The sequence below is a fragment of the Anas platyrhynchos genome, chromosome 6, assembly GCF_047663525.1.
Source record: "Anas platyrhynchos isolate ZD024472 breed Pekin duck chromosome 6, IASCAAS_PekinDuck_T2T, whole genome shotgun sequence".
NCBI classification, from domain to species: domain Eukaryota; kingdom Metazoa; phylum Chordata; class Aves; order Anseriformes; family Anatidae; genus Anas; species Anas platyrhynchos.
Genome location: NC_092592.1, coordinates 23,888,459 through 23,903,399, shown reverse-complemented (window position 1 = coordinate 23,903,399; position 14,941 = coordinate 23,888,459). Strand labels below are relative to the sequence as shown.

Here is a 14,941-nt window from a genome sequence, read left to right as displayed (position 1 = left end):
TTTCAATAATCTGTCTCCCCCATTCTCCAATACCTTTTCAGGAACAGGACCTATATATGTATACATACATCTAATCCTACTTATATATAATACATAAACACACATACACTGAGCAAACAGTCAGAACAGATCTTGAACAAAGAGCAAGAGATGTTACAGAAAGAGCAGGGACCTATCTACACCTGAAAGAGCATGATATCAGGCTGGACTAGCCAACGGAGTGTGGCAGCCAGTACCTCTACCTCCCTCTCATTCTCTGAAATTCCTTTTTTTTCCTGGGAAAGGGACAGACAAAGAAACTAACCCTAAAACAATGCGTGTGCAAGAAGAAAAGGAAATGAGTGTAATCTGGACATGTGAAACACATTTTGTTAATGTTGCAGTAGGACCGCAAATCACATTTCAAAGTGATATGGTCATTAATGACTTCATGCAGCAAACGTGCTACAGCAATTACCACAGCTCCCTCTGCTCTTTGAATTCTCAGCCTTTTCCTAACACTGGCAGTTCAGCACAAGCCTTTACCCGTCATTCTGCAGCAATCAACAACAGACTAACAAACTTTGTGTACTTTTGGCCAGCTCTTCCTCTGACTGCTGCAAAAAAGTGCATGTTTCTGAGGATTTTTTTCATAGCCTTGCTGCTACAACATTTCCTAATTAATACAGCTCTACATCACACTGCATGAGACCACTCCCTTTTCAGCATTCAGTTCTCAGGTGCCTGTAGCACACTGCAGTATCTGTTCTGTAACACTAAACCCCACAACGTGCTGAACCTGGCACGCATGCAACTTCTGCAGGACTTAGACCTGCTTCTATGGTGCAGGCCCACATGGATGTTCACTGCTCATGGTACACAAACTCTAAACTATGGTACATATTTTATCAAGAACATGTTACATATGTGCTTACTGAAATTGCACATTGCACATTTGCAGTCTTAATTTTGTTAAAATGCCCATTTCTTCCTAACTCATTCCTCCCGTTTTTGCCTTACTGCAGCTATTCTGACAGGAAAGTCATTGATAGCTTTTTGCTAAGTCTGAAACCTTAATGTTCCTAGTCTTTTCCACCCCTGCAGGAGAGGGAATATAATGTCTCCTTCATAAAGGACAAATCAATAACTGTGCCATTCCAGTTGGGTACTTGGTGAAGATCTTCAAGAACATGTTGTATATGCCCCACTTGGTACGTTATTTCAGCACTTTACTGTTGTTTTTTGAGAGCTTTTCCTGATGTCTAATAAACTACTTCTGCTGTAATTTAAGCACCCTGATCATTATGTGCAACACAGCAGGAAGAGTTTAATTCTTACCTCTCACCTATCTAAAAACTCTCAGGACACACACACACAAAAGACTGCTTTGGGTCTAGACAAATTCAGCCTCAACTGCAACCTTTCCTCACAGGGCACTGTCTAGGGGTGATGGTTCTCAGCATCTGTCTCTTCTTAGCCTCTCTGTTTAGTCTTTATCTTATCCACACACAGGAAATGCAGACAACATCTGAAGCCTTATCAGAGCAGAAGAAATAATTTGCATTAATAATAATAATAATTCTACAGAGTATTCTGGCTTCTATTTTTGATTCAACACAGTCCTCTCTGATTTTAGGTCAAGTTAAAAATATCCAAATTAAACAACTTAATTACTTGGGAAAAGGTAAGCCAAGAACTTCAAGGAAAAAAAAATGGTCAGTAGCGCGAGTGTAGCTTACTGACACACACACAAAAGGTAGAGGGGTGAGTGGAGCACAGCATTTCATGAAATATGAACTCAGATGGAAATCACGGATAAAAATACTTTTTGAAATAAAAAAGTTAATAGATGGTTATCTTTTGCTACCTTTGTTACAGCCACTGAAAACAAACTATAAGACAAAACACCAGGACTGCTCTTCATGCATAGCCAAGTCTTGCTCTATTACCCCCACTGTACAGCTGCAGAAGCTGCAGCACGTTTGGCAGTCTGCCTAGAAGTAATACTTTTTTTATTGATTTTTATTGACCTGGTGTAAGTATGGCACCATACTTATTGTGTGAAGAAGTTTTGATTAAAAACCACAAGGACACTGTAAAGAAACTTCCCCTTACACCATCCTCCATAAGCTGACTAAGGATGCACACTAAGGACACTTCCATTCGTTGAGTTGAAGGCTTTGAGACAAATACCAGAGGGCCCGCTCACACAGGGGGTGTTACATACCATTTTGTACGTCATGGAGTGAAACTGTGGGAAGGAACCAGTGACTGACTCACAGCATAGAATTAACATCACTGATAACATCTTTGACTTTGGTTGGTCATGTACAACCGGCTCTGTTGTGAGCTAAAACACCATAAATATTTTCTTGAAGTGTTGGGGGCTTTTTTTTTTTTTTTTTTGCTTTCTTGTATTGGCAAGTTGGCTTTGAAAATGTATTAAAATGTATGAAAATAAGACAGATGAAGTGGTGCTCTTTTAACAAGAACAATTCTTTTTGGACCAAACTCCAGACGAAGAGAATATTTTTAGCTAATTTGTACTTGGGATACTGTTTTATTCTATAATGTTTCACTACAACTTCCATTAGTATTGCATGTTGTCTGCTGTAATAATGCTCTGATCAATAGCCTGGACAGCAGGCATATAAGCAGGAACCACAAGGAGCAAATTGAAATGCAAAATTTACACTCTGAAGGCCAGAAGACTTGAGAGCCTTCCTACACACATCAATTAAGCTCATTAATTCTACACCAAATTTAAGATGCATATGTACAGATTGTTTTGCTACATCTTTCAAAGCCATTCTAAAAATTTACTTAACAGAACTCAAATTTTTAGTCCATCTTAACTTACTGAACCGCTTCTGCCTGATCATACCAGAAATTACACCTGAGTAACCAGGAATTAAATTTTCACCCTGAAGTATTTCCTGAACTATGATCACATGAAAAGGTGGCACATTTTACACTTGCAGCATAGCAATCACACCTGTTCCCTTAAAAGCTCTTTTCATTAATAATTTGAGGCACTGGTTTGTTAAAAGTGACTATTTGGTGAAGCAGGCAAGGCAAGAATTTCACGGTGACTGCAGTACGCATCATGATGCTCCCTTGCTAGCTGTGGTTTGACATCACTAAGCCATGGACAGCAACATCTCAGTTTCTCACATTTTTACCCTTATTCTCCTTTCCTGCTGTACCAATTCTTCAGTGCTACTGTGGCAATTGTTTGCATGGCTACAGCTTAACCTGGCAGAAACTCAGAAAGGTAGGAATATATTTTTTTATTTTTATTATTTTTGTGGCTGCCCAAGTCACAGTAACACAACTGCAGAGGTAACATGAGGACACAGAAAGGAGAGAGAGGCTGCAGCATCACAAAGGGCAGCATCCCTGCCAACCCTGTTCAACATGAAACCACAGCCACAGGGAGACTTGCGTCAGAAATGGAGATGTGTTCTCCGCTCCTGCCTTACACCTCCGTGACTCACCAGTCCACTGCTCATTGGGCTGGACTGTGAATTGGGAACACACAACTGAAACAACCTGTGTTAGAAATATCCTTCTCCCTTGTTTGAAAAATAGTCGATAATTCTATAGAACAGAGAAGAAGGGATGTTTAGGAAATAATTTTTAAATCCAAGGCCACTGCTGTGGTACCATTTTCATTGCGGTCCTGTGGCTCTCTTGGCAGAACTCAAGGCTGGTAGCCTGGGGCTCCAGGAAGGGACCCAGCTGTCATGAGGCAAACATCTGGGAGCTCAGCAGCTCCTCAGGGCACTCCGTGGCACTGTCCTGCCATCTGCTCAGCAGCAAGCCTGCCCAAGCTGGTGGGGCAGCCTTGCAGGAAACAAACCACCGCCTTAATCTGAACGATCTTGAAAGTCAACCTACAGAAGATAACTTTCAGTTCTCAGTTTATACAACACAAAACTTCAAGTTTAATGAAATAGTACAAGACGTAACATCTAGGGAACAGGCATTGGACCAACTCTGAAACAATCTACCTTTGCTACAGAGAACACTGGCACATCAGCTGAGTGTTTTTAACATCAGCTTGGCCTGAGTATTATTCTACAAGTGACAATTTGTCAACAATATGTGATAACGCATCATTGCATTTAGGAACGCATTTACAGGAGAGTCCTACTGCTTTCTACTGACCCATTTCTAGCATTACCATCTCCTAAATGTTTAGCTACATACTTTCAGTCATTGATCGAAGATAGCAGATCTTTTAGCTATGACAATAATCTATGGGATAAATTAGGTCTCATTAGGCTGATTGTAGGGAGACAAGTGCAAAAGGAGATCATTTATAAATTAGTCAGGCAGAGAATATTCCAAGCACATTTCCAGCACCACTGATTAGGCTGAAAAATTCACTAGCAGGAAATAAAGCCTAAAGAAAAAATCAATCAAGCTTACTAATTAATGGCAAATGAGCATTTATCTGCAATTGTTTCCTTAACAGCAACCTCTCTTAGTCTTCAAAATATCATAAAACAGTTATTGTTTATATTTTGGCAATATTTAATCCTAATGAGGATTGAGAAATCATTATTCAAGACACAAACAGTCATACTCTGAACTGTAGCACAGGACAAAATAGGATTTGAGATAGAAAGATAGGAGCTAGGAAAACCATCCACAGTGGTATGCGAAAGTCCAGATTTCTCATTGTCTGCCTCTTAATCTCTCAGTAGGAACAGCATAGGAGAGGAAGCAAGAAGGAACATGGCAAAGAGCCCAAGAGAATGAAGAAGTACAGGAAGAAGGAAATGCACAGATCCTGCGTCTTGCAGCACATTACATGCAGTCTCTAGATGCCTGTTAGCACAGCTCTGTGCAGGAGTTCTGTACACATTGTTTTCCTGGAGCCACAGCTTCATTTCAAGGCACATGCAGTACAGGGGGACTCAAAGGACACTTTTGAGCATCCTATAGACCGGAAAAGCAGCTATGTGTTTTTTGGGCAGTGTTGGGTCCCAGGTAATAAGCACAGTGCTTGGCTAGCACAGCTTTACCACTGTCAGCCCAGAGTGCTGGGAACAGAAATTCACTCTTCTCAGGAGAGGGAACGAATACATCCAGCACAGCCCCCCAGCCCTCACCACATCCTACCTTCTTCTCCCTTTCTTTCTGGATGAAGTTTGAGCTTTGGAGAACACAGCAACCCAAGGTGCTACAAAGGTTCCTTGTGCCTTCTCCCTCTTGTTCACTTTACCCCTGAAAATCACTTGTAACTATTCAGTATCGTAAAAGCAATATATATATGTATATATATTTATATTAATTGTAGGCTTGACTTTGAATTCAGCATTGCTTTAATATCACCATTTGAAGTTTATTATGCAGCTGAAATTCTTTGCAATTCCATACTGTATTTGTTTTTATTCATCACACTTATGTTTCAAAACAAACAAACAAAAAGTAAATCTTGTCCCTAAGATGAAAGCATCCATCATTTCACACAAAGTTCTATAACCTCTCCCAGGGAAGAGGGCATAGTCCTTTTTGTATGATTCACAAAAGGGGGGTAATAAGAGTTTTGCACAATTACACTGCTAATGGCTTTTCTACAGACACCAAAAGATGACAGAACATGTTGCTGCCTTTCGTGTTCTAATTAATACAGGCCAGCAGAGACATCCCACTTTGCTCCAGTGTATTCTGGGTGTGGGATTTCCTCTTCCCCATGATCATTTTATGTTTACCTACTGCAGAAGTAATTTTTTTTTTTTTTTTTTTTTTTTTTTTTTTTTTTTTACAGAGAAAAGAACCAACAGAATAAGATTAAAGACAGTTTCTCAATACAGGCAGTTTGTAACGTCTTAAATTCACTTGTATTACAGCAACAGTCTGCAAACTAACAGTGACATTTACAAATAGAAACAGGTTCACATAAAAATTTAAGTATTAAAAAAGCATGAGAAGCTTTTTGGAAAAAACATCAGCAATCAAGTTAAGGACTGCTATTTATACCGAATGTTATATGGAACACTTTACGAAGTGTGCCTGTGAGAATTTTTAGTAGATTTGTGCCTTCATACCTTAAAAAAGCCTTTAAAAAGATAATTATACAATAATTAATACTCCTTTAATAGTTGGTATGATGTTCATGACAAAGAGCTGCTAATGAAGGAAATCTAGAAACAAAAGTATAATCTACAGTTTGATTAAAATTATGTATTTTTTCTGGTCTGTTTTCAGGATCTCATAAATATACATAAGATAGACAAAACTGTGAACTTCCTCGGTTTTATTCCCTTTTGTTTGTTTGTTTTCCAATGGCTGCTTGTTTTCCTATAGAGCAGGCTTCAGTGAGAAATTTTTTCCCACTTTTTCATACATTCTGTAATATTCTTGCTTGCACAGAGTCACTTTATCACTTTGACTTGAGCAGCTAGTGTTTGTTGAAGACATTTCATATTGTTTCTATGTTGTGGAAGAAGACTCATGGGATCAAATACCCTCTTCTTCTGAACAAAATATAAACCCATTGCACAAGGTGGTGCTGTCTTTAAAGTGAGGTCAGGACCTAACACAGCTCCCTTATTTGCAGATACAGCCATCTGCCTCACAGGTTTCTGCTCTGTAATATTCGCACACATGCACTTGAGCCTCCTCAGTTTGTGCAGAACAGATATCCCAAACAAGTATACTCTGACACCTCTGCTGATTTTCTCTGGCACACTTTTCAAGCAAAGCCTTCACCCACACAATGCAAATAAACTATGCAACTTTAAATTTGCCTTAGTTTGGAGAGGGGATGTATATCCTTTGGGCCAGGTAGAAGCACTGCTGTTTCATAAAGAATCAAACATTTCTCACCATTGATTTTAAATGAAGCATCAGTACATAGATCAATCTTACTGATGTTTTCCTCACTTGATTCTTAGTAGACCTCAAGAACAGGAATAAGCCCTTAAATTGAAGAACAAGATTCACGAGCTCGCCTGATCCAGAATCTGTTGTGCTGTTTATCAGGCAATTCAAATCCACTAAGGCAGTGGGAAGCCTTTGTGTTTGTGCTCATCAAGAAAAACTATGCACCAGAAGTACTCAGGACAACTCTTGTTCTCATTTCCAGAACCACACAAACACGTTTTGTTACATTATTATAAATAATTTTTGATTTCAAAGTTAATTTTGTAGTTATTAAAAAAGCGTTAGTGCATCACCTGTGCACACTGTTTTTATCGTAATAAAACTACCTCTTTGGAGGCTGACAAGATTTTGGATCTAGAGCTCAATGTATGTTCGTTAGCAGTGCACGTTATTATCACATTTAAGGCGACATTCTGTTTCCTGTAGACCATGCCTACTCTGCCATGGTGTGGCTGAGTATGTTTGTCAGCTACAAGGGCAATTATTGGGGTCACTGCCATTTGCTGTTTGCATACTTTACAAGCAGAATAGACCATCATTTTGCCTCTGTGTATTTCAATACAAGCCACGAAAGCAAACAGCATTTTCTATTTTATGTAGCAAAACCAAAGCAATTCTAAGAATGAAACTGTCATAAATCTAAATGTTTAGAGATCACAAAGGAGCAGCTGGGGAAATATGCATATGCACATCACAAATATTCCATTCCAAATACAAAAGTGTTCTTCTTTAGTGAGTGAGAAAAATGCCAAGTTATATTGAATTGATCAGCAGCCTGATCTGAATACAAGTTCTGTGCAAACCAGTGATACTGAAGATATTGAAATAAAAGCATCAGGGAGAGAATACATTGTGCTTAGTTATACTGAGACACTTCCATAGCAAAATCATCTATGCAGATAAATCTTAGAACTTGGAGTGCAAGGACATAAAAGGGGAACATTCTATAGATTTTCCTTTTTTTTTTTTCTAGCCAAGGAAAACAGTGGTCTTTGTTTCTTCCTATTTTATAGGCACATATCAGGACAGATTTTGACTACACAAGCAAAATTCCAAATGAATTTGAGCATACCAGTGCAAAGGGACACTATATGGTGCAAACATGCTGCACTGACCACCAGCACACAAATCCCTTTTTTGTAATAATTTTCAATCAGCTACAGAAACTACATTTACTGAAAATATTGCCCAAGCCTGTCAGATGCCACCCAGAGTGGAGAAGGAGGTTGTATCCTTTTGTTTAGTCAAAAAGCTAAATGTCTCTGAGATGAGCAGTGAGACAGAGTATTGCAATTTATTCCTTACGTGTTCATATTGTGTTAAAAACTGTGCTGTAGATTATGTAAAAGCTCCAAAACCCCTCTTTCAGTGTACATGGTTTCAGCTTTGCACTGATTATTGTTATTAAGCCCTCAGGCTACAAGGCATCTGACAGTTTGCTGACATATATATTCAATACATGCTTCATAAGGCAACATCTGCCATGCCCCATGGATATACCATACATATATTTACATTGAAGTTCTAGGATCAATAGCCTGACTTGAAAACATAATTAATTTACCACTCAAAGGACAAGCACGTCTTATCATTTCAACCTTCCAAGTGCAGCCCCTAATTATTTTTTTTCTTTAGAGAATCAGAGGGGAAAAACATCTTACGTCTATCAGTGCAAATTTAGAATCCTTTTTGGGCTCAAGAAACAGAATGGTTTTGAGAAAATTAACTATTAAATATTTCACTGATTGTTGATTTTTATTTCAGTGATATAAGCTAGTAAAGAAATCCTTTACTTTCACACTAAAAAGATTATGACACAGGCACCAGAACTTCAGAGCAGGGACGGCCAGCAGAACTAGCCAGGATGGTTAAAAGCTTCCTGAAGAGGTACCTCAGTTTTGAAAAAGGTAAAGTCCTTGAATACATTCAAAAAGATTTTAAAAGCATTTTTTGTGTTTAAAAAGTGACTTAAATTCAGTCTGGAACATCCTTACCCGGGCTCAGTGAAGTAAGCAGGCATTGCCTACATACCTCTACACAAAATTTTTTTTTTTCCCTGTATGTTTTCTCCGGGATGTATCTAAGTTTATGGTCTGATTGAAAAAACAGTAGGAGGAAAAGGGGGTAGTGATGAGAAGACGAAATGTTTTCTTCCACACAGCAAACATATTCAAAGGTTAAACTCCTGTTTCGGCAATAGCAAGACAACTTCAACTTGCCCTTGTTAGACTACCCCGGACATGCTGAGTTCACACTCAATCCTGCATGCAAAAATAACGGTTTGTAAAGAAGTATCCGCATCACACACATCATAGTTATTCATTCTTGAATATCACTGTCTCACTTCAGCACTCACCATTTTTATGCTTCTGCAGTCAGTGATAAGTTCAGATAATGGAGAATATGCCAGGACATGCACCTCCTGGCACTGAGCAGAGACTGCTTAAAAATAGATCATAAAGCATAAAAGTAAGTTTAAGCTTTGGAATAAACATAGTCTCAAGTTTGTATTCTTCCTGCCACTAGCCATTTCAGCATGAAAGCAGTTTCCAAAAGCACCTGCAAAAGCAGCATAAAGGAATAAAAAAAAAAAAGTGAGAGCATCCAATGAGCTGAGGTTCAGCTGTGGTCAGCATAAAGGATTCTCAACAGCTCTCACATGGTAACACCTTGTAACAGTCTACTCACTCATGCTGAATACCAGTATTTTGGAAGGTGCTGCAGTGAGGTAAAATGCAAACAGCAAGTAGAAACAAGGAAATTTAAGAATTGTAGAAAGGAGAGAATCTTAAGGATAGTTCAGAAAGGAGGCAGGTTTCTGCCCTGGATTTTTCTGCAAGCAGCACACTAAATTCAGATGTGGATTTGACAAACCTTTTTCCATCATTAATTTTGAGTACTGTTGGATTCACTACTGGTTTGGACACTATACCATTATGACAAGTTAGACAAGTTCTCTGAAATGGACACAAGAAAACCAGTGAATTATCTGATGATTGAAATGTGATCCAGACCAAATGCTGTGAGTTTTGCCCTCAGTTTTCATTTTTTATTTTTATTTTTTTTTTTGCAAGTTCCTCTTGCAAAGTAACTCACTCTTACTGCTGTTAGCTGTGCTTCTCCTAAGACATGCATAGTCTCTACACAACTCTTGGTAGGAACAAGACCTTTTCTTGTATCAAGAACCCAAAGATAAACAGCTTTTAGGAAATGTACACAAAATGATGTAGAATAACACTATGACAAACGCTGTAGAATAACACTATAAAACTCTCTCGGCCACAGCTGAGCCAGGGCTCCCCCAAGAGTCCTGAAAACTTAGGAAGCGAGGATTGAGGATTTCAGAGCCTGGATCTTAAGAAGAGGACTTCTTAAGGACTTCAGCCCTCAAGTTTTCACAGCTCCCAGTCAGCCTGACAGACAGGCTGTTAGGAAATCAGTTTGCCCATGCTTTCTCTCATTGTGCTAAAAAGGCTGCCAAGCATGGGGGAAAAATGAGCTGGCAGAATACCAGACCTATGGCCACAATTTACTCACTTCCATGCAATTACATTTTGAATAGTTTGAATATTCAAATACTTCTGCAATTGAAAAATGTTGGCAGAATATATTTCACCTGGCCAAACTGAGTGACAGCTCAGCATGATCTATTTTTAAAAAGTGAAGGACAATTAATATCATATTAGGAAATATAAGATCAGTTCTACATTTTTTTTTTTTTTCTTTCCTGTTTGAATGGGCTCATATCCTCCCACTTTCCCCATTGGCTCAGCTGGAAGTCAGATTTTGCACAGGAACCTTCTGCAGTGGTTCCTATCATAAAATAAATAAATCCCCACTAAATCAGAGCACTTCTCTATTGGCGGAGTCATACTATAACTAAAATGCAAAAGAGCAACACGCTGGATGAGCATATCCACCTCGATAGTAAAAATCATGAGAAAAAATCTCTTTTGAAAGCTTACCATGTATTTCATGTTCCAGGACTGCTATTCCAAAGAGTATGTTTCTCCTCAGACAGTTAATCCGAGGAAGAACAAGCCTACAAAGTTGGTAACTATACACTATTTGGCAAATACATTGTGCTTTTCTAGTTTAGTAGGTTGTTTTCTGGAATGGAATGATTTCATTACTGAGTCCTGTATATTATGCTCATAGTTCCAAATTGTATTGTCACTACTAAAGTTAAACGTACCTAAAATAACTATCTTAAAACATTGGTCCTGTACACACCCGTATGAAGGCAACTGGTGCTGTTATATTTATCTAGACACAACTCATTTCCATGTGCAGGAAAACAAGTACCGATACGAAAATAGGAATAGAGCTGACACTTGACTATAGGGACCCATCTGCATGATTATATTCAGCAGCCTGTGCAAACATGCTATATTAACTTCCTGTAGCATCAGTTCAGAGCTTTCATCACCTAGACAGAAGTTTCAATTATTGCCTGTCTTCCTCATACTTCAGTAAATACGAAGGCACCTGCCTGCCTCTCTGGAGGGGAGGAACACAACTGTATTGAGCTTCTCTAATCACAGAGGCTGTGCAGCAGCAAGGATTTACCTTAAAAATTCTCCAAGAGACAACAACTGGTATTGGCTTCAGGAGAAAAGGGTAGTTTGGCCCATACACTTCTATTTGTACTGAAGAGACATTGCCGTCTGAAGCTTCTAGGCGTGCTGCCTCATTTGTCCAGGAGCTCAAAGTGACCAGTCACTGAGTGATGGTAAGAGCCCTATGGCAACTACTTCACTGATTTTCTTAGAAGCAGCACAATTCCCTCTCATTATGCCAGTCTCTCCATTAGGCACTGCTGTCTTTGACAAAATTATTATTCTTTGTATCTCTTAATATTAAATATTAATATTTAAGTCCAAAATATTAAGAGTTATGCATGGTATTATCAACCAAGGGATTCACTCTCACTCCCACTCCCTGTGAAAAAAAAAAGATATATTTTTTTTTAAAACATGACATGCACTGTAATTAACTTATTTGAAATATGAGCAATCTAAGGGAATTTTGATATGGTAATGTTTACTTACAATAACCTTACCAATCTTTACCAGTGTTGACACTATTAACAACAACCTACTAATTTGTAAACAGTTGAATGTTTACTGTTCTTTTATTTATTAAAAAAAAAAAAAAAAAAAAACACGCAAGAGGAAAGTTGAAATTTTATGTTTATAGTACTAAAAAGATAGTAACAAATATCACTTCATAACATGGTTAAAATTTAAAAAAGACCTAGAGGGATTAGAAAGACATTAAGAAGGTCCCTGGGTGGCCTAAGCTAGTTGTAGCATCTCAGGTCACGTTTGCAGTCACAGGTCAAAGTAGACCAAATATGTCAGTACCTGTATTTTAAAAGGGTGTACAGGCATCTCAAATATGATCTTGCTTCATGTTCACTTGCCATTTTAATTCTTTCATAAGCTATTCAGATGGGTGTCTTCAAAATTGACACTGTTAAGTCATGGAAAAGTTGGGGAATAGAAGGGAACCTTTGCTTCTGTTCACAGCACATTTTTCTTTCCTATTTGTCAACATCAGAAACAAGAAAAAATCCTTTTGAAAGGCACTTGAAAGTTTTTAAGGATGCCAGTGAAGCTATTCTTCACGGATTAAAACACTTGGTCTTTTCCTGGGAGAAATTTTACTGATATATGGTTCAAGTTCTCGAGCTTTAGTACCAACAATAAATCCAGCATTATGCATTGTTAACACAGTAATTACACTTTCCACTTCATAAACCAGCCTGTCGTCATCTCGAGATCTGTGCCATCTGGAGGGCCAGCTGACAGCACAGTCACCTGGGATCCAGTAGGAAGCTGAGCTTCAATTGCATATCTTGCTCACATTGCATTATACAAGCAAATAACAAATTTTGTCAAGCCATTCATAGTGCCTTGTATTGAAAACAAATTTTGTCAATTAAAATATAACTGAATGTTCATTTATTTAAACCAAGAAATGAATTATTCATGCTTTGAACATTCTTTATTCCAGACACCCTTTGTCTCTTCATCTAGAATGATGAGAATTAGCCTCAAAGGAAGGCCTTGCACGTTGCTATGCTTTTGGTATTCCTGATGGAAAATAAGATTTTCAAAAGGATCAGCCTAACTTCAGAGCAGAAGCCACTTTTGAAATTGGAACAGGGCACGCAGTCTGATTATATATTCTGAGTTATTATGCTCCTTGTCAAGAACAGATCAGGGAAATAATAATACTCCCAGGAAATTATGCTTCAGAAAAGCCAGACTTTGGAGTGCATGAAGCCTTTTCAGACAGGCTCACAGATGCACTAACTTCTGCAGATTCCAGAGATGAAGCTTTCTTCTCAGTACTCCAGCAGCAATAATAGCTATACAAGCATGGCCATTCAACCACATAAACCCACTGCATTCTCCACAGGTAGGTTCCTGCCTCTTCCTCCACACCAAGGAGGCACAATGACATGCAGCCTCCACCCTGAATTCCTCCCCAGCTTTGCCATCTTCATGTCAGCATCATTTGTTAATTCTTAGTTACAAGTTTTGAATCTTGCTGTAAGACAGTTTGACATTTCTGCACTTTTTTTTTTAAACAACGACACGAAAAATTATCATCATAACGTACTTCCCAGTAGGATAAATCAATTAGTAACTAAAAATACAAAATCAGATTCAGATTTGTCAACTGATGCCAATGATGTCTCCGCGGAACCCACATGCTCTGCAGAATCAGCTGTATATTATGCATGTTCTGATAAAGTAACTTGATTTCTCTGTGCTTTAGCTAACAAAGTAGGTTTGCTTTTTTTTCTTGGCCTCCTACTCTAAGTTCTTCATAAGACTATCAGCAAGTCTCCCATGTGAATAGCTTTTAACTGGCAAATTCTACTAATCATTAAGAAAATGTGCACTACAGCCTTAGGTTACCCAAAATTAAAACAAAACACCATAAAGCATCATTTATTTAGTTAGCTGATATGACTGCATCTAGCTGGGGGGGTGGACAAGTAGAAGCCAGAGAACATCTCTTGTGACATAATTCCTTTAAAATTTTGTCTAAAGCATATTGCAGCATAGGAAGGATCTCCTTCCTAATCACTGAAGTGACTTGAATACCCTGGTGACAACCTTAGAGTCAAAGTGACTCAGTTCAAGTCATATCCATTTGCTCCTATACCTTAACAGTCGCTGACCATCTGTACTGAAAAAGCACTAACTGTACTTTTAACGCAATTACACAACAGCAGATCTTTGCCCCAGACTGCCTGCAGCTGATCAATAGCAGTAAAAAAACTTCTAACTTTTCAAGATTTACTGTAGACCAACTGATTATTTCCAGCGTCTCAGTAAATTCTGACCTCTTCCAAAAGCCTGCAGAACATCTTGGCTCAGACTGTGCAGCTTAATTAAACATCAGGAACTATTACTACAATTTAGTATTTGTGCAAGCAAGATTTCAGAACCATGCAGCATCTCATTATAGTGATAAACGCATATATATACACACACACTTTTTGCTGAGACAGGAATACCACAATATTAAACTGAGATGAACACAAATGAACTGAGTTGTACTTTGTGCAAAGCATACCATCTAGAAGAGACCAAGCTATGGTTATAACAGTGCAGTTTCACCTGCACAGCTTCATTCGGAGTTCTGCGGGCACACTAATATACACTAGGGTTTACTAGTGTGGAAAACGAGTCCATCTCATGCACAGTCCCATTTTCAGGTCTGCCTTCTATCCCATATAAATGTATCACACCTGCAAAAGGCTGGCAGCAAGCTGATGACTTGCATGCTCTGCCCAACATACCCTCTATTGACTGCTCTATGAGCCAGCCCTAGGGAGCCATACGGCCCATTGTTCTGACCCTGTGGTGTTATGCTGAGAACTCATTTTAAGAGCTAGAGGTTTTCAATTAAGCAGCTATTATCCAGAAATCATTCTGCTCGGTATCTCTTGAACAAAATAGGTGCTTGAGGAAAACTTCAAAAGACCATTGTGAGGAACAAAGCAAATAAATGATTTTCTTGGCTTTTTTTTTTTCCATTAACA

At 38.5% G+C, this 14,941-nt stretch overlaps 1 long non-coding RNA gene across 1 annotated transcript; it reads left to right on the top strand.

Annotated features, from left to right (window-relative positions):
• Nucleotides 1-935: 935 nt before the first annotated feature.
• On the top strand, nucleotides 936-5,364 carry LOC119717313 (uncharacterized). The gene is made up of 2 exons (XR_011810066.1): nucleotides 936-1,190; nucleotides 1,858-5,364. It is a non-coding gene; the product is annotated as an uncharacterized lncRNA (long non-coding RNA).
• Nucleotides 5,365-14,941: the final 9,577 nt, after the last annotated feature.